Source organism: Phyllobates terribilis, unplaced genomic scaffold (genome assembly GCF_046119375.1).
Source record: "Phyllobates terribilis strain yellow unplaced genomic scaffold, ASM4611937v1 Scaffold_2__4_contigs__length_985480577, whole genome shotgun sequence".
Classification (NCBI taxonomy): domain Eukaryota; kingdom Metazoa; phylum Chordata; class Amphibia; order Anura; family Dendrobatidae; genus Phyllobates; species Phyllobates terribilis.
In genome coordinates, this window is record NW_027362762.1 from 251986233 (window position 1) to 252006832 (window position 20600).

Consider the following 20600-nt stretch of genomic DNA (forward strand, 5'->3'; position numbering starts at 1 on the left):
TGCAGTTAAAAATTTGTAAGTAGATACTCTCGTTGGATGCTGAGAAAGCATTCCATAGAGTCTCCTGGCACGCCATATATGATTCTCTTAAAAAGCTTGGGGTAGGGGTCTAGGGGACCCTTTTATAGCCAAAATCACGGCCCTGTATCACAATACGTCACCTAGGCTGAAGATAAATGGAACTGTAGCACCGAGGGCTCGGTTGCTACAGACGTATTGCACCTCACCCAGAGGTGTGATATCTCACTCTCAGATAAGGATGGAGTGTGGATCAGGACCCGACACCTGCATGCATTACACCACATTGCCGTGGGGCAGGGCGACCAATATGCCCCTGAGATGGGCACGACAGTCCCTGTCCCTGGCTGGAGTGGGGGGAGGGAACACTGAGGAAGGGGAACCCTGCAGTGCAGGAGCAGGGAGGAAGCAGTTCCTGGGTGCATTGAGAAGGGAGTATAAAAGGTGGGCACCATCTTAGTTCAGTGCAGAGAAGTCTGAGCAGAAGTGGCAGGGAGCAGGGGCTCTGCATGAGCTCTGCTCCGGAGGCGGGCCTAGTAACAGAGGCCCAGGCCTGCAAGAGGGAGAAGGAAGGAAGAGGAGCGGAGAAGGCTCCAGGAACGAGGAATGAAGGGATCCCAGGGGTGCGGACGGGCGAGTCGCCACCGCACGCCCGAATCCACCTGCGTGGAGGGGTCAGGCCAAAGGGGGAGACCGGTCCCCGAACTAGTTGAGGCAGGAAACGACCCTCAGCTAGAAACCGGAGGCTCTGACATTTTATGTGGCGCAGCCCCTTGCTCCACCCGCTAGGAAGGCACCACATAGGGTCAGGGAAACTGGCGCCAAGTTTACCAAGAGGAGGCCCGAGGCAGCCGGACAGAAGTGTTGGTAAGAAAGGCCAGACAAAGGACACACAAAGGGGGTCCTGTGAAGCGCTCCAAAGTTATCTGGGAGTTGTCTGAGCCCCTCACCTGGTGAGCACAGTACGACGTGGGCAGCCGTTACCTGCAGACGTGGTCTGGATAATAAGAACTGTGAGTAAAGGCCCTGAACTGCATCACTGACTCCGTGTCGTTACTGCTGCTGCCCTGTACCATCACCCCCATCCTCCGCATACACTGCCCTGAGGCTATACTCCTCCCGTGGGGAGTTATGCTACGCTCTGCTGCACCCACAACACCAGCCTTAGCGGTCTGCCCTGTAGCGGCGGTTCACTCTGACCGCAATCCACGGGTGGCGTAGTCGGACATTTAAACATCAAAACCACATAAATAGTTCCGCCACTGGTTTGACCGCCCTGAGCCACGGAACCGGATCGCCGCCACGAAGACTACAACCACCAGCATCCACCAAAAAGTGTCCGGCTCCGGGTGTCCCAAGGCCCAGGGGGTGCGTCAGAACATTTTCATCACCTTTCACAATCACCAATGGGACAAGGCAGGGATGTTCTCTGTCCCCTCTCTTATACATCCTAGTGACGGAGCACCTGCTCTCATCAATTCGCCATAACCCCAATATTAGGTGGATTGAGGTGGGAGGCACCGAGTACAAGTGCTCTCTATTTGCTGATGATGTCCTAGTATATATCACTCAATCACATATATCCATCCCTGCTGTTATGGCTGAAATAGATCACTTTGTTACATGGTAAAATTTTAAAATCAATGCAGCGAAGTCTGAGGCCCTCGATGTCTCCCTCCCTAAATCCATATAGGATTCCATCCAGTCCAACTTTCCCTTTGCCTGGCCCTCACAGGGTATCAAATACTTAGGAATTCCTATTCATAGAGACCTCTCCCATCTATGTTATCTTAATTTTGGGCCCTTTATTGAACAATTCCATACAGACCACGGTTGGCAAGTTAGAACTGTAAGATTCACTACGTGAACCACTGGTGTTTTGTGGAAAAGCACATGTACACCGCGTTCCAAATTATTATGCAAAAAGTGTTTAGGAGTGATAAGGGAAGAATTTGTTTGTTTGTCAGTTAAACTCATTGATGGTGATGTGTGTCAGGGCTCTTTATATCACTGTAAGCAATTGCAGACACCTGTGCTAATTAGTTTGGCAGGTGTGTCCAATGAAAGGCAAGACTACTTAAGAAGGCTCTCTCACATTATTAAGCAGCCTACATTTTCTGCCAAAATGGGAAAGAAAAAGGATGTGTCGGCTGCTGAGAAGCAACAAATTGTGGAGTGTTTAGGTCAAGGCATGACTACAATCAACATTGTGCAATGATCAGGATGAAGTGTCTTGGCAATCAAGAAGTATGTAGCTGATTCACAGTACACACGTGTGCGTGCTGATAAGAGCAAATTGAGGACTCTTTCCTACAGGCAATTACGTCAGGTTGAAACAGCAGCGGCAAAAAAGCCTTGTCATAGCAGCAGACAAGTTTTTGAAGCTGCTTGTGCCTCCAACGTCCCCCGAACAACAAGATGCAGGGTCCTTCAGAGGTTTGCAGCTGTGCATATGCCATCCTGTCTACCTCCTCTATCCACTTCACACAAGCAGAAACGGCTCCAGTGGGCCAAACATTACATGAAGACTGATTTCAAAACTGTTTTGTTCACGGATGAGTGCCGTGCAGCGCTCGATGGTCCAGATGAATGGAGTGGAGGATGGCTGGTTGATGGACACCCCACGCAAACACGGCTACAGCGCCAACAAGGAGGAGGTGGAGTAATGTTTTGGGCTGGAATCATGGGGAGAGAGATTGTCGGCCCCTTTAGGATCCCTGAAGGCGCTAAAGATGAACTCCATAATGTATGTGGATTTTCTCAAACAGCACTTCCTGCCATGGTTCAAGAAGAAGAACCGTGTATTTCACAGCAAGATCATTTTTCTGCATGATAATGCACCATCTCATGCTGCACATAAAACATCTGCATCTCTGGCTGATATGGGCATAAAAGGGGACAAACTTATGGTGTGACCCCCATGCTCCCCTGACCTCTACCCCATTCAGAACCTTTGGAGCATCATTAAAAGGAGTGTCAATGATGGCGGGAGGCAGTTCACATCTAAGCAACAGCTCTGGGAGGGTATTCTGTCCTCATGCAAAACAATTGAAGCAGAAACCATCCAAAACCTGACAAATTCAATGGACGAGAGAGTTCAGAAGCTCCTTTCGAACAAGGGGTCCTATGTGAAAATGTAACATCACCTAGAATAAAGTTTTGAGTTGAAAACTGTTTGATTTCAGTTTCTAACAACCTGCTAATGTTTATAATTTCAAAAATGACCATTTTTTTGGTCTTTATTAAAATGAAAAGGTTGATCGAAAAGTTTGGGGGATCTAAGAGTGTGGCAACCCAGTAGTCATGATTACTTCGAATTCTGACAATATGAGGGTCATGCTGCAGGTAGTGCAGCAAGAAGGCACTTATGTGTCTTGCGCATCTCGGAGCCCCAAAATTATTTTCCGGGCTAGATGCAGCTAAAAATTATTTTTAATTTTAAATCTGGTGAAGCTTATTATAGATGGCCTAATAGGATCAGTGCTGCACACTGCTACAAAGCCCAAATTATTTTCCAGTCAAGATACAGATAAACATGATTAGTAATTTGAAAGCTTAAAACGGTTGGTAGGGTGATTTTAACCAATCATCAAGCTTTTACTCTCCCCAGGATGACACAGGGGTAGAAAAGTCGTTTCGGATCCATGATTTGTTCATCTTTATGAACGTGAGTCTGTCTACATTATCAGTGGAGAGTCGCGTGCGCTTATCTGTCAGCACACCACCAGCAGCGCTGAACACACGTTCAGACAGAACGCTGGCTGCGGGGCATGACAAGATCTCCAAGGCGTAAGTGGCTAGCTCCGGCCATTTATCCAGATTGGAAGCCCAAAAAGAGCAAGGGTCCAGTGACACAGTCGTGGCTTCAATGTTTACTTGGAGATACTCCTGTACCATCGTCTCTAGGCGTTGACTATGTGTCAGACTTCTTGTCTCCTGTGGCCTTGCAAAGGATGGGCTAAAAAAGTGGTGAAATGATTCCGCAAAATTGATGTTACCAGCAGATACTGTGGTTCTGTTACGGTTTGAGTGCTGAACACTTGACGGTCCCACGGTTGGCAAGTTGGAACTGTGAGATTCACTACGTGCACCACTGGTATTTTGTGGAAAAGCACATGTAAGATTCTGCAACAGTCTCTGCTGATACTCCTGCATGCGTGCATCCCTTTCTATGGCAGGAATAATTTCTGCAAATTTACTTTTGTACCGGGGATCTAACAGTGTGGCAACCCAGTAGTCAGGATTATTTCTAATTCTCACAATTCGAGGGTCATGTTGCAGGTAGTGCAGCAAGAAGGCACTCATGTGTGTTGCGCATCCAGGAGCACCAAGTCCCTGTTGTGTTGGTGGCGAGGTAACAATCATGCTTCCTTCCTCTGTCCTCTCCCCCCAACCTCGCACAACAGAAATGTGATCAAGGTCTCCCTCATCTGATGAGTCTTCCATCAGTTCGTCCTCCACTTCTTCCTGGGCTCCTGCACCTTCCTCACTAGATTGGCTGCTACCATGCGCCCTGGTAAAACCATCTCCCCCACCCTCACATGCCTGCCGCCTTGGTGCTGCCGACCGTCTGGACCTTGCAGATGTTAGCCCTTCCGCATACAACTTCTCCTCCTCTACTTCCTCCACCTCCTCTTGTGCCACCACCTGACTCCGAATTCTGTTTAACATGTGCTCCAGCATGTAAATCACCGGAATAGTCATGCTGATAATGGCATCGTCAGCACTAAACATCTTCGTCGCCATTTCAAAACTGTGCAGAAGGGTGCATAGGTTCCTGATCTGAGACCACTCCTCCAGCGTGATTTGCCCCACCTCTGAATCTCGTTGGCCCAGGCTATACGTCAGAACGTATTGCACCAGGGCTTGTCGGTGCTGCCACAGTCGCTGCAACATGTGCAGAGTTGAATTCCACCGGGTAGGCACATCGCATTTTAGCCGGTGAAGTGGCAGGCCCAACGACTTCTGTAGAGATGTAAGTCGCTGAGCTGCGGGATGCGAACGGCGGAAGTGAGCACACAGCGACCGTGCCCTCTGCAGAAGGCCATCTAGTCTGGGATAGTGGGCTAAAAATTGCTGGACAACCAGGTTCAACACGTGAGCCATACAAGGCACGTGTGTGACATTGCCCCGGCGAAGGGCCGCACCCAGGTTTGCAGCATTGTCGCACACGGCCTTCCCTGGTTTCAGGTCCAGTGGAGACAACCATTCATGAAATTGGTTCTCCAGAGCTGACCACAACTCCTCAGCTGTGTGACTCACATTTCCCAGACATTTCAATGTAAAAACCGCCTGATGACGTTGAGCCCTACTGCCAGCATAGTAAGGAGGTGTGCAGGATCCCTTCTGCACAGTTAGAAAGCTTGTGGCATGACCAGACAGGCTTTGGGTGCAGGTGGAAGACCGAGAGGAGGTTGAGGAGGCAGAAGCAGTGGAGGAACTTTGACATAAAGAGGATTGACGCACAACTCGTGGGGACGGCAAGACTTGGACAGCAGCCCCTTGTCCTGCTGTCACCATAGTTACCCAGTGCCCAGTCAGCGACATGTAACGCCCCTGTCCATGCCTACTCGTCCAAGTGTCTGTGGTGAAATACACCCTGTCACACACAGAGTTTCTCAAAGAAGCGGTGATGTTGTGTGCGACATGCTGGTGGAGCGCAGGCACACCTTTCTTTGAGAAGTAGTGCCGACTGGGCATCTGGTACTGGGGCACTGCGACGGACATAAGGTCTCGAAAATCCTCTGTGTCCACCAGGCGGAAAGGCAGCATTTCTGTAGCCAAGAGCTTGCAGATGGTGAAATTCAACCTCTTAGCTTTCTCATGGCTAGGAGGAAATGGTCTTTTACTTGTCCACATCTGAGGGACCGAGGGCTGGCTATTGTGCTTAGACGGGGTTGATAAGGGTGTCCCCGGCAAACTGCCGGTCTGTGAGGAAGATGCAGGCGGACATGATAGGTTGCCTTGATCCAAAGGTGGTGCTATCGATGTCGGACAGCGCTCAACACCAGCTGGTGTTACCACCTCCAAAGAAAATGATGACCTGCCAATCACGCTGGCTGTTGCGGGTAAAGAGGTGGCAGGTCTGCGCCCCAAAACAGGTGTGACTGCTGTCCCCCCAGTCACAGAGGATGAAGAGGCCGCGGATGCACAAGATATGGCAGACCGTGATTGGCCCGGCCGGCTAGGCCGCATTGTAGCACACTGAGCTTCCCACTGCAACTTATGCTTCATGTCCATGTGCCGGTTCATGCATGAAGTACTCAAACTATGTATTTTTTGGCCTCTACTTAGCTTTTGCTGACAAATGTTACAGATAACACGAGTTGGGTCATCTTTATCGATCTGAAAAAATGCCCAGGCTATGCAAGGCTTAGCACCCATGCGACCTGAAGAGCCACCACGACTTGTGGTGAGAGGCAGAGTTGTGTTTGAGGATGCAGTTGTTGACGTGCTTCCAGTACTACGTCTCTGTCCAGGAAGGCGCAACCTGACCTCGTCGTCACTAGCATCTTCCTCCACCTCCTCTGCTGACCTCATCTCTTGGCTGACTGTGGGTTGACAGTAAGTGGGATCTCCGACCTCATCATCATCACCCTGTGCGTTATCACACCCGTCGTCCTCAGAGCCAACCTGTTCCTGCCCTGACAAAAAACTAAAGTTGTCACTCCAATCAGGTATTTGAGTCTTATCATCGTCTTCATCATTGTCTCCACCAACAGGAGTTACAGTTTGGGAATGAGGGTCTACATTATGGTCAGAACCTTCTGCGTCTGGTCCTGGATCCGACTCATAAAGATTCTGGGCATCAGTGCAGATCATTTCCTCGTCTGGATTCACAGAAGCGCTGGAGTCGACCTCTGATTCCCAGGCTATAGTATGAGTAAACAGCTCTGCAGACTCAACCATCTGTTCTACCTCATACTCAGACGGGCAGCTGGAGATTTGGGAGCTGTGAGGAAGCAAGTGCGATTGGGGTGACACCTTTGAGGACTGGAGTATTTGTGATGTTGAAGTTGATGTGGAGGAGAGCCCACTTAAAGGAGCACTTGATATCCGTTGAAGCACCTGCTGTTTTTGTGCCTCATCTGGAATTTGTAGCGATTGGCGTGGCCGTAAGAAAGGGATCTTATCACATTGTCCGCTAAAAGAAGTAGACATTTTAGTTTGGCTGGAAGATGGTCTTTCTTCTGCACCTACCCCACGGACACAACCTTTTTTCCCCTTCCCAACACGCCTATTCAGCTTTCCACCAGCAGCAGGCCTTTTTCCACTCATTTTGGTGGTTAACTAATTCACAACTCTGGAGTTGTTTGCACAAAAAAACAATGGATGGTAACCGAGCAGAGCTGAGTGGCCAAACTGTGGTATTAGGCCAAAACTATTGGCTGGGCTAGATGCAGAAAAAAATTATTTTTAATTTGCAACCTGATGGAGGTCAGTATAGATGGACTAATAGAACAAGTCCCACACGCTGCTAGAAGCCCAAATATTTTTTCAGAGATAAATGAAGAAAAAAATTATTTTTAATTTGCAACCTGATGGAGGTCAGTATAGATGGACTAATAGACCAAGTCCCACACACTGCTAGAAGCCCAAATATTTTTTCAGAGCTAGATGCAGAAAAAAATTATTTTTAATTTGCAACCTGATGGAGGTCAGTATAGATGGACTAATAGACCAAGTCCCACACACCGCTAGAAGCCCAAATATTTTTTCAGAGCTAGATGCAGAAAATTTTTTTATTCAATTTGCAACCTGATGGAGGTCAGTATAGATGGACTAATAGACCAAGTCCCACACACTGCTAGAAGCCCAAATATTTTTTCAGAGCTAGATGCAGAAAATTTTTTTATTCAATTTGCAACCTGATGGAGGTCAGTATAGATGGACTAATAGACCAAGTCCCACACACTGCTAGAAGCCCAAATATTTTTTCAGAGCTAGATGCAGAAAAAAATTATTTTTAATTTGCAACCTGATGGAGGTCAGTATAGATGGACTAATAGACCAAGTCCCACACACTGCTAGAAGCCCAAATATTTTTTCAGAGCTACATGCAGAAAAAAATTATTTTTAATTTGCAACCTGATGGAGGTCAGTATAGATGGACTAATAGAACAAGTCCCACACGCTGCTAGAAGCCCAAATATTTTTTCAGAGATAAATGAAGAAAAAAATTATTTTTAATTTGCAACCTGATGGAGGTCAGTATAGATGGACTAATAGACCAAGTCCCACACACTGCTAGAAGCCCAAATATTTTTTCAGAGCTAGATGCAGAAAAAAATTATTTTTAATTTGCAACCTGATGGAGGTCAGTATAGATGGACTAATAGACCAAGTCCCACACACTGCTAGAAGCCCAAATATTTTTTCAGAGCTAGATGCAGAAAAAATTATTTTTAATTTGCAACCTGATGGAGGTCAGTATAGATGGACTAATAGAACAAGTCCCACACGTTGCTAGAAGCCCAAATATTTTTTCAGAGATAAATGAAGAAAAAAATTATTTTTAATTTGCAACCTGATGGAGGTCAGTATAGATGGACTAATAGAACAAGTCCCACACGCTGCTAGAAGCCCAAATATTTTTTCAGAGATAAATGAAGAAAAAAATTATTTTTAATTTGCAACCTGATGGAGGTCAGTATAGATGGACTAATAGACCAAGTCCCACACACTGCTAGAAGCCCAAATATTTTTTCAGAGCTAGATGCAGAAAAAAAATATTTTTAATTTGCAACCTGATGGAGGTCAGTATAGATGGACTAATAGACCAAGTCCCACACACCGCTAGAAGCCCAAATATTTTTTCAGAGCTAGATGCAGAAAATTTTTTAATTCAATTTGCAACCTGATGGAGGTCAGTATAGATGGACTAATAGACCAAGTCCCACACACTGCTAGAAGCCCAAATATTTTTTCAGAGCTAGATGCAGAAAATTTTTTTATTCAATTTGCAACCTGATGGAGGTCAGTATAGATGAACTAATAGACCAAGTCCCACACACTGCTAGAAGCCCAAATATTTTTTCAGAGCTAGATGCAGAAAAAAATTATTTTTAATTTGCAACCTGATGGAGGTCAGTATAGATGGACTAATAGACCAAGTCCCACACACTGCTAGAAGCCCAAATATTTTTTCAGAGCTACATGCAGAAAAAAATTATTTTTAATTTGCAACCTGATGGAGGTCAGTATAGATGGACTAATAGAACAAGTCCCACACGCTGCTAGAAGCCCAAATATTTTTTCAGAGATAAATGAAGAAAAAAATTATTTTTAATTTGCAACCTGATGGAGGTCAGTATAGATGGACTAATAGACCAAGTCCCACACACTGCTAGAAGCCCAAATATTTTTTCAGAGCTAGATGCAGAAAAAAATTATTTTTAATTTGCAACCTGATGGAGGTCAGTATAGATGGACTAATAGACCAAGTCCCACACACTGCTAGAAGCCCAAATATTTTTTCAGAGCTAGATGCAGAAAAAAATTATTTTTAATTTGCAACCTGATGGAGGTCAGTATAGATGGACTAATAGAACAAGTCCCACACGCTGCTAGAAGCCCAAATATTTTTTCAGAGCTAGATGCAGAAAAAAATTATATTCAGTTTGCAACCTGATGGAGGTCAGTATAGATGGACTAATAGAATGATGCTATGCCCAAAAGATTTTACTTCACTAGGTGCAGTAAAAAAATTGGTATTCTATACACAGGTGGTATATCTTGCAACACAGATAGGCTACTCCACTGACTAACACACTCTGCAATAGGCCAAAAAGGATTAGCTTTGCTAGATTCAGCCAAATGCTGTGAAAAAAACTTGCACAGCACTGGCACAGACCTGCCTGGCAAAAACTGATAGGAACTGATGTAACCTAGTCCTGAAAAGGACTCCAATTACAATTAGTCTTTACTTCCACAATCTATCTATTTAAGAGCACAGACCTGCCTGATAAAAGTCGTAGGAAATGCTGTAAAAGGACTGCAATCACAACTATTCCCTACTCCCAAGCTATCTGTATATTTGTGCGAAAATTGGCTTGAAATTAACAAGGTATAGCGCACACAGCAACAGCGGTGCCGTCTAACACGCAGCTGCAGCAGTGAGAAAATGGTGGCGACGGGGAAAATGGCTTGGTCTTATAGGGCAAGGACATGTGACATACACTGCCAATCACACATGCCCTTGCTTGTGTGAAAAAAAGCACTTCGCTCCGTGTGTGCGCTGCTGATAGGCTGACAGATTGCACCTCCCCACTGCAAATGCGGGAAAGAGAAAAAAAAATGGAGATCTTCATTGTTCCTGCAGAGATCCATCCCCTGCCCCTCCCCCCGCCCCGCTGTACACTCAAACTGCGTATTAACATTAATTTTCATCATTACTGAGAAAAAATCCAGTTATGATTTTGGTGCACGAACAGTTATCGAACATAACCTCGAACAGCCGAATTTTTCTCAAATTGTTCGTGTTCGCCGACCGGCTCGAACACCGCCCAAAACAGCTCGAATTTGAGATTGGCGAACAGTTCGAGTAGAACAACGCTCATCTCTACTCATCACTATCTCTATTTTTGAACATCTTTAATACATAACACTCTTTAATGTCTATGCTGCATTTCATTCTACACTGTCACACTGACAGCACACTAACAGCACACTAACAGCACATGGACACATGGATACGGACAGCACACGGACACACGGATGTCATATACGTACACAGGGATGGCACATAGACACGAACATCACCAGTAATGATTTTTCCAGTACTGTAATCACCAGGACAAGTGGAGGGGCCTAAGACACATTCTGTGACTTGCATGTCAAGAGAATACGACTTCCTTGAAAAGGGCAATTCACCGAAAAATGCATTAAAAGTAAAAAACATTGCAGAAAAAACGCAGCCGTACTAACCAACAGCAGGCCACAATACCAATGCACTACAGGATGCAGTAGACCCTCCATAATAAAGGCAGGGCAACACAGGTGCAAAATACAGATGATACAACCATTCAGACACCTACCATCCATTGAGAGGGTGGTTGCTTGGTATTGTAAATGCACATGCATGTATAGGGCGCCAGTCACACTGATAGGTGTAGTTCAGTGTCTGGCTTATAGACTATTAGTGACACCCATATTATTAGATCAGACGGGCTGCCCAGCACTATCAGGCGGGCTGCCCAGCACTATACAAGTGCACCCCACAAGGACAGACATTCAAATTTGCATAGTCAAAACTAAAAGGTCTGGCTACATCCTGCAGAATAATGAGATGAAAAACACATATAAAATACATGAGGTATAGGCCGATATTTGGGTAAAAATACATAATCTCGCAATCCTTTTGCGAGTCCCTAATCTAAAATCAAAACACTTTACAAAAAAGGACATTGGCTGAGTAAATTTGGGTGTCTGTCCTTGTTGGGTGCACTTATATAGTGCTGGGGAGTCCCCCTGATCTAATAGTATGGGCATCACTAATAGGCTGCAAGCCGGACACTGTGTGCTAGAGTTATCTATTTGACTAATGTTCTATATAAGCCTTTTCCGTGTTCATTTATAATACTGAGCAACCACCCCCTCCATGAATGGTAGGCATGTGAGTGGTTGTTTTATCAGTAGTTTGTACCTGTGCTGTCCTCGCCTTTGCTGCCTTTTGTCTGTAATGTTTGTTTTTTTATTTTTTGTCCTTTTCAGTGAATTGCTTTCTTTGCATTGCTGTAACATATATAGCATCCCATTACAACACCATTGTGATACCATATACACTATTGATAAATTCCACTATATATTTTCGCATCTCAAAAATGTCATTTCGGTAGTCAAATGAAAGAATATACTTGATTTGATTCTAGGTGAAAGTAGAGATTTCATGGGAATCTCATAATACAATAGCAGTAACAGATCCCACTCTTTAGCTAGAGGATGGGGTCTGGATGGAACAGAGAGGAAAGAAGTCTATGGGTTGACATACATTGACAGACAGTAGACAGTGAGTGGTAAACATTTTTGAAAAAATGGGGAAACATATGTAATCATGTTACCAGAAATATCTCTATAGTGACAAGGTCCTACATAATATAAAATGCAAAATAATAACAGCCAAGATGCCCATAACTGTCACATCCACAGGATACTTATTACAATGATAACATCCAGATAACATAATGGAATGCTACACCTAGATAACGGAAAGCTGAACAAGAGTAATCAGTGCATGAAAAAGTAGTCACTGCAGTTGTGCCACTGTAATATCCCCCCTTTCCTCCTGCATTTTTCCCCAGATGTCCTCGCTGGCTGAAGATGAGGACAAAGTAGAATAATAGTCAAATAATTCCCTAATTCGCAATTATGCCATTAATTTTTCCATCCATGTCAACAACTGCTTTTATTATTAGTTAATAGCGTGCTGACATATTTATCAGAGAAACAATAGGTAGGTGAATATCCGCCTACTGTCCGATTGTATGTTTAGAATGTTGGCTGGCGATATGAGGGATTCATTATACAGTAGATTATATATTTTATGCAAATATTATTAAAATTAATGGTTACTTTCACAATTTGTAATATATTATAACAAATAGGCTGAAAACAATGTCAAACCCGCAGCTATCATTACATTTAATATAGTTGTGTTAACATTTACTAAAACATTGAGTGATTCCGAGAACTTCGGAATTGATAAGTGCTCTTATCAAAACATACTGGAAACCAGTAGAGTGTAAAATTACACAAGATTGGTTTCCAGAGAACACTGCCTAGATCTGCTGGTCAGCATTGTTGATGTACAGTGGGATCTTCCAGTATTAAGTATGTAACAAATTCAATTAAACTCCTACATTTCTATTAGCATATTGGGAATTTTTTACTAACTTATTAATTTAGCCCTGCTTAAAGGCAGAAAATGTTGCCATTATATTCCAGATTATATAAAGAAAAAATATTATGAGTAAATGAAATTATTGGAGCCATAATGAAATAACAAGGAATTACGGAAAAGAAAAATTATAATCGGAAACTGCTTTTATCACATCAAATGCATTAAACTTCTCTGAACCAATGTCCTTTTTATCCTAATGTACTAAATTAAATATCTGCTCCTTGTAGAATTTGATTCATCTAAACTAGATTAAAATCAAATCATGTACAAAATCAATTTCACTTAAAGTACAATAATCTCGGCCCACTGAGGCCCCCTTCTAGTAATCACTATAAACGCTGTATATTTCCCTTTATTTCCTCCCCTGTCTTAAGCAATGTGTGCATACTTTTCAGAGAAGATTAAAATATGACCTTAGATTTCCTTTTCTGCTCCACACAGATTTAAATATCAAACCACAAGACTTATTTTCCAGAAGAAGATACAGTTGGTTTATAACAATATCCAATGGATGAATATAAAATCAAACAACAAGATATGGAAGTAAGTCTCGATGAGCATAGCCAGAAAATAGTAGCAGGCTTCAAACACATCACATTTTAGGAAAATTGCAACTTAAAAGAAAAAAAACTGTATCTTTAAAGGGGTTGTCCACTACTTTTATATAGATGGACTATTCTTGGGATAGGCCACCAATACCTCCACCAATCAGCCTCTTCTGGTACCAGCGGCAGTCAGATGTGATCAGTTACAGAGCTGTCTTGCACAGATCTCTCAACTGTGGCCATGTGCGGCACTGAAAATCCACATCTATTCACCTGAATGGGAGTGGATCTGTAGTACCCCGCTGCAACCACTCTACAGTTGTGCTGTGCTGTTCCGCTACAAATCACACCCTTCCGCTGCCAGCAATGGAAGCAGCTGATCTGTCGGGGTGCTGTGTATCGCACCCCCATAATCTGATATTGATTACTTATGTGCTTAATTTCACATTTAGTGCTGCTTAACAAGATATATACCGTACAGACCAAAAGTTTGGACACACCTTCTCATGTAAAGATTTTTCTGTATTTTCATGACTATGAAAATTGTATATTCACACTGAAGGCATCAAAACTATGAATTAACACATGTGGAATTATATACTTAACAAAAAAGTGTGAAACAACTGAAAATATGTCTTATATTCTAGGTTCTTCAAAGTAGCCACCTTTCGCTTTGATGACTGCTTTGCACACTCTTGGCATTCTCTTGATGAGCTTCAAGAGGTAGTCACCGGAAATGGTTTTCACTTCACAGGTGTGCCCTGTCAGGTTTAATAAGTGGGATTTCTTAACTTATAAATGGGGTTGGGACCATCAGTTGTGTTTTGCAGAAGTCAAGGGTATACACAGCTGATAGTCCTACTGAATAGACTGTTAGAATTTGTATTATGGCAAGAAAAAAGCAGCTAAGTAAAGAAAAACGAGTGGCCATCATTACTTTAAGAAATGAAGGTCAGTCAGTCTGAAAAATTGGGAAAACTTTGAAAGTGTCCCCAAGTGCAGTTGCAAAAACCATCAAGCGCTACAAAGAAACTGGCTCACATAAGGACCGCACCTGGAAAGGAAGACCAAGAGTCACCTCTGCTTCTGAGGATAAGTTTATCCAAGTCACAAGTCTCAGAAATCGCAGGTTAACAGCAGCTCAGATTAGAGACCAGGTCAATGCCACACAGAGTTCTTGCAGCAGACACATCTCTACAACAACTGTTATGAGGAGACTTTGTGCAGCAGGCCTTCATGGTAAAATAGCTTCCAGGAAGCCACTGCTAAGGACAGGCAACAAGCAGAAGATACTTGTTTGGGCTAATGAACAGAAGGAATGGACATTAGACCAGTGGAAATCTGTGCTTTGGTCTGATGAGTCCAAATTTGAGATCTTTGGTTCCAACCACCGTCTCTTTGTGTGACGCTGAAAAGGTGAACTGATAGACTCTACATGCCTGGATCCCACCGTGAAGCATGGAGGAGGAGGTGTGATGGTGTGGGGGTGCTTTGCGGGTGACACTGTTGGGGATTTATTAAAAATTGAAGGTATACTGAACCAGCATGGCTACCACAGCATCTTGCAGCGGCATGCTATTCCATCCGGTTTGCGTTTAGTTGCACCATCATTTATTTTTCAACAGGACAATGACCCCAAACACTCCTTCAGGCTGTGTAAGGGCTATTTGACCAAGAAGGAGAGTGATGGGGTGCTATGCCAGATGACCTGGCCTCCACAGTCACCAGACCTGAACCCATTCGAGATGGTTTGGGGTGAGCTGGACCACAGAGTGAAGGCAAAAGGCCAACAAGTGCTAAGCATCTCTGGGAACTCCTTCAAGATTGTTGGAAGACCATTTCCGGTGACTATCTCTTGAAGCTCATCAAGAGAATGCCAAGAGTGTGCAAAGCAGTCCTCAAAGCAAAAGGTGGCTACTTTGTAGAACCTAGAATATAAGACATATTTTCAGTTGTTTCAAACTTTTTTGTTAACTATATAATTCCACATGTGTTAATTCATAGTTTTGATGCCTTCAATGTGAATGTACAATTTTCATAGTCATGAAAATACAGAAAAATCATTAAATGAGAGGGTGTGTCCAAACTTTTGGTCTGTACTATATATATATATATATATATACATATATATATATAGATATATACATATATCTATATATATATATACACGCAAATATAGATAGATAGAAATATATAAATATAAAAAAGGTAGGCAGCACTCCAATAGTTACCAAAACAAGAGGACTTTATTTAGCCAAATCGTCGCCAAGTCCTCTTGTTTTGTTAACTATTGGAGTGCTGTCTACCTTTTTTATCTTTATATATTCTGAAAAAATCTGGATATTTTGATTGGGAGGTATTTGCACCCACTTAGCATGTGTTAAATGTGCTGTTCCATTTTCTATTTTTGATAGATATAAATATAGATATATTACAGTAAATCAATTTATATATAGCAAATTAATCTTGTAAAGCAGCACTATTTGCACATGGCAACATGGTGGCTCACTAGTTAGTATTGCAGCCTTGCAGCGCCGCTGTGTTCCTGGATTCAAATCCCACCAAGGACAAGATCTGCAAAGAGTTTGTATGTTCTCCCTGTTTACATCGGTTTCTTCTGGGTACTTTGATTTCCTTCCACACTCCATAAACTTCATGAGAGCAAATACAAAGGAATCACCACAAGATGCAAACCATTAATCTGCCTTAAAAATAGAAAGAACAGGTTTAACTTTGCCAAAAGAAATACTAAAGAAGCTAGCACAGTTCTGGAAAAGCATTCTTTGGACAGATGAAATTAAGATCAACCTGTACCAGAATAATGGGAAGAAGAAAGCATGGAAAAGGCTTGGAATGGCTCATAATCCAAAGTACACCACATCCTCTGTAAAACATGGTGGAGGCAGTGTGATGGCATGGGCATGCATGGCTTCTAATAGCACTGCATCTCTGGTGTTTATTGATGATGTGACTAAAGACAGAAGCAGCCGGATGATTTCTGAAGTGTACAGAGTTTTACTTTCTGCTCAGAGTCATCCAAATGCAGCAAGGTTGATTGGATGGTGCTTCACAGTACAGATGGGCAATGACCTAAAACACACTGCAAAAGCAAATCAGGAGTTTTGAGGCAAAGAAGTGGAACATTCTGAAATGGTCAAGTCAATCACCAGATCTCAACCCCATCGAGCATGCATTTCACATAATTAAGAGAAAACTTAAGGCAGAAAGACCCCAAACAACAACAATTGAAGTCAGCTAACAATTGAAGTCAGCTGCAGTAAAGGCCTGACCAAGCATCGCAAAGGAGGAAACCCAGTATTTGGTGACGTCCATGGCTTCCATATTTCAGGCGGTCATTGCCTGCAAAGGATTCTCTACAAAGTATTAAAAATGAACACTTTATTTATGGTAAAGTTAATTTGTCCAATTACTTTGAGCCCCTGAAATGAGGAGGCTTGGTAGAAAAATGTCTGCAATTCCTAAACGTTTCACAGCATATTTTTTGTTAAATTTAATTAAACCTGTAAGTCTGCACTTCAATTGCATCTCAGTTGTTTCCTTTGAAATAAAAAGTGACATGCAAAGCCCAAATCATGAAGAATCGGTTATTGCCCAAATATTTCTGGACCTAATTGTATTTATATGCATGTAACAGACTATCTTTATAACATTCAGAAGATTATAATCATGCAGTATTTTAAGTATTAGAGCTGTATATGAAACTTGTGGGGATTAAATTTGTATTATCATATACTGTAGACATAGAGCAAGGCTTAATAGGAATATTTAATCAGTCATCATTGCAGTAGCATTCAAAACGTATATATTTCCAGGCCAAGCTGCAATACATTGTCACTATATAGGCTACATGCAACAACAGTTACTCAGTAATAAATTAAGCTGAGATGTATCCATCATTGACTTGAAGAGTCTAAATCCCAAGATTGGTATGTTGTCCCACCTGCCACACAGACTAATGTGTTGGCAGATGTGTTCTGAAATAACCCCTTTAATCAGTGATATTACATGCACAGATAAATACATACCTGAATATCAAGCCTCATGATTATGGCTGTACATGAGCTCTCTTTCATACCTAGACATTCAGATTATCATATAAAATCTCTCTGATTTTATATAACAAATTGTGACATGCTGCATGGCCTATTGAGGTTCCTTGAGTCGTTTTCTGGGGAACAATGTCCTAGTAAATTTTTGTTGATTGAATGATTTAATTTCGTAAATTACATTTATGCCATTACATTTTCAACTACACATATTATCAAACTGATTTAGAGATTGCAAAGTCCAAGTAATTAAAGTAACCCCCGCTCTCTTTTGCAAGCTAGATAGTACTGTTAACTTTAAAAAAGTATTCAGATCTTTGAAATTGTGGAAAAGCCATAAATGTCTGATAGATGTGGGTCCCAGGAGAGAGATCTATACCTATCTGCAGAATGGTGGTCCCCCGACTACTTGTCCTGCCTGCTGCTGTGACCACTTTCAGTAGAGAGGTGGCCGCTCCTGCACAAGTCTTCAAATTGATTTATATGGGAGTTTGAAAATAGCACAACCCACATGGATATGTCCTAAATATCTACGATGAGAATGCTACTTTAAATGACAAGTTCTCCCAAAAATTGTGTTTATCTTTCGTAATCCTAACATATTTGCGGGCCCTCATGGTTTCACCAAAGAGTTACGTTACCAATCCTTCAACCACAGAAAACTTAGCATAATTCTCCATTTTGATAATTGTATAAATTACATCATTTTTTACCTAGAGCTAAGGAAACTGAAGCTTCAGTTTTATGATCACCAGGTGATCAGTGAGCTTGAATGTTGTGTAAAATGAAATAAAATCATTTAAGTAGTTACAATATGCATAGCACACCAATTCAGAATTCCTAGCGTCACATAATAAAACTTAATTGCCAACATATTAATTTATATTCAGGGATACTTTGCTGCTGAGCTGGTGTATCTAAGCTTATTATACAAGAAGCTACACACCAATACATTCTTATTATGAAATGATTGTTACATTTAATTATAAATTCATTATTTTTCTTAAATGTTCTCCTTCAAATATATTAATTAATTAACTTGAATTAACAATTGAATCGTTATTTTTTATTAAAACGGACTTATAATTGTAAAGCAGACTTATAAGCTGTAAGGGGTGTATATGGTGCATCTAGAGATGATCGGATCTCATGAAATTTGAATTTGCCATCTGGGCAGAATTTACCGAAGAATTTGGTTTGCAGTGAATTTATTTTCCGTGAATTGAATATCACTTACGGTAATATCTCTCAAGGTCCAAGAACATGTTAAATGAAAGGCATAATTACCTCTCCAGGCCCAAGTGCTACCTCCGCTGCTTGCTGTTCCCTGTACAGTCCTCAGTGCCTCTTCTTACTGCCACCATGAGCTGAAACCCCGGGCCGTGTCATACTAGACTTCCGACCCAGGACATACGCAATGTAAGATCGCGGTGCACATCATGATTTCATGTCATTGCAACCTTATGAAGAGCATGCACAGGGATGTCCTAGGCCTAGTCGAAACTGGAAGTCCTGGCCTAATGTGGAGATCCAAATAACAAAATCCTCCTTGGATTCCACATTAAACAAAATCTTTATTCCAACAGAATTAAAAAAATTACTTCCTTTAGTGGGCCCAAAGTAGAATTTGATGCATTCCCTAATTTTCAGACTGCAGAATTGTCATTTTTGAATTAGTTTACTTTTTAAATATATTATTTATTTTTTTCCCTTTAAATTAATAATTTGCAACAACCTGAGGAACAAATTTTCATTAGACAGCAGATTGGACAGCATACACTTGAGGGGTTTACAGCCAATGAAAAGTAATCCATGTGATCTTTAAACAGTAAGTTATATAATTTAATAATAAATTCCTAGTAGCCGAGGAGTCCTGATCTTCTTGTTGCCTCGCTCGTCCTGGGTCTCGGCCATTGCACTTTTGGTGCTCTGCCCAACACAGGACAGCATTTTTTGCTTCAGCACATAACCAGAGCTGATGACTGTTACCGAGTTCAATACGAATTTAAAAGTTAATGATCTAATTTACTACTTAAAGATCAATTAAATTTATACTTTATTGTCTGAACCCCCATTTAAAGATAATGGTCACTTCTGGTCATATCATTAGCATAAATTAGTGTTACGTAGATTAGGGTTCGTCTTCCAGAGAATATAGTTAAAGCTCTATTTTTACCATTCTTTTTCTAATCCCCTGTAAATCTACAAAGATAAATTAAATAATTCTCACAGCACAGAATCCTCAAGTAGGACGAGCATATTGAAGTTCGGACAAAGGCAGCTGCTACCAGTCCAATGGTATTTATTTATTCATCCTGACCCTATATACATTAAGTAGGGATTTTATAAAATGCCTAGCAATTCTATAGAATGGCTTGTCATTTTTTTTGCACACTATGTAATGATTGTCAAAAAGCAGAACACTTTATGTTCTTCCATAATATAAAGTAGAAGTGAAGGTTTGGGTCAAGAACAATCATCATTTAAGCATGTATTAATGCTGTCAAACAAATGCAAAGCATGCACACACAGTGACTCAAACATAACATTCGAGCATGGCGCAAATTTTCAGCGAGCACCCGAGCATGCTCACCGAAAGGGTTAACAGAACATGCTCGCTCATCACTAAATATGAGCTCATATAATGTGTAGGACCTTATGTATGTGATCATAGTTATTCATCATCCAAAGGGGTACAAGAGCCCTTTCTGTAGCTTTGTAAGTCTCAGATTTATTAAAGAAACATTTACCATATTTTTTGTCAGAAGGTAAGTTAAGAAGCTATAGTGCATTTGAAGCATTGCAAGTAAGACAGAATATCTACATCTTACAGCGCCCAACAGAACATGGCTTAGGGGGCACATAGAGTCCAGCAAAGCTTTTTGCTGTATACAATAAGTTTAATACAATAACATTTTTCTTTTCTTGGCACATTTAAACATCCATGATTGGACATATGCATCCATAAGCATTACTGAACCAATGGCATGGCACAATAGATTAACTTCAGTGATACATTGATAGGCAATAATTAGAGTTGAGCAAGAAGATTTGCAGGACCCTGGTCCATCA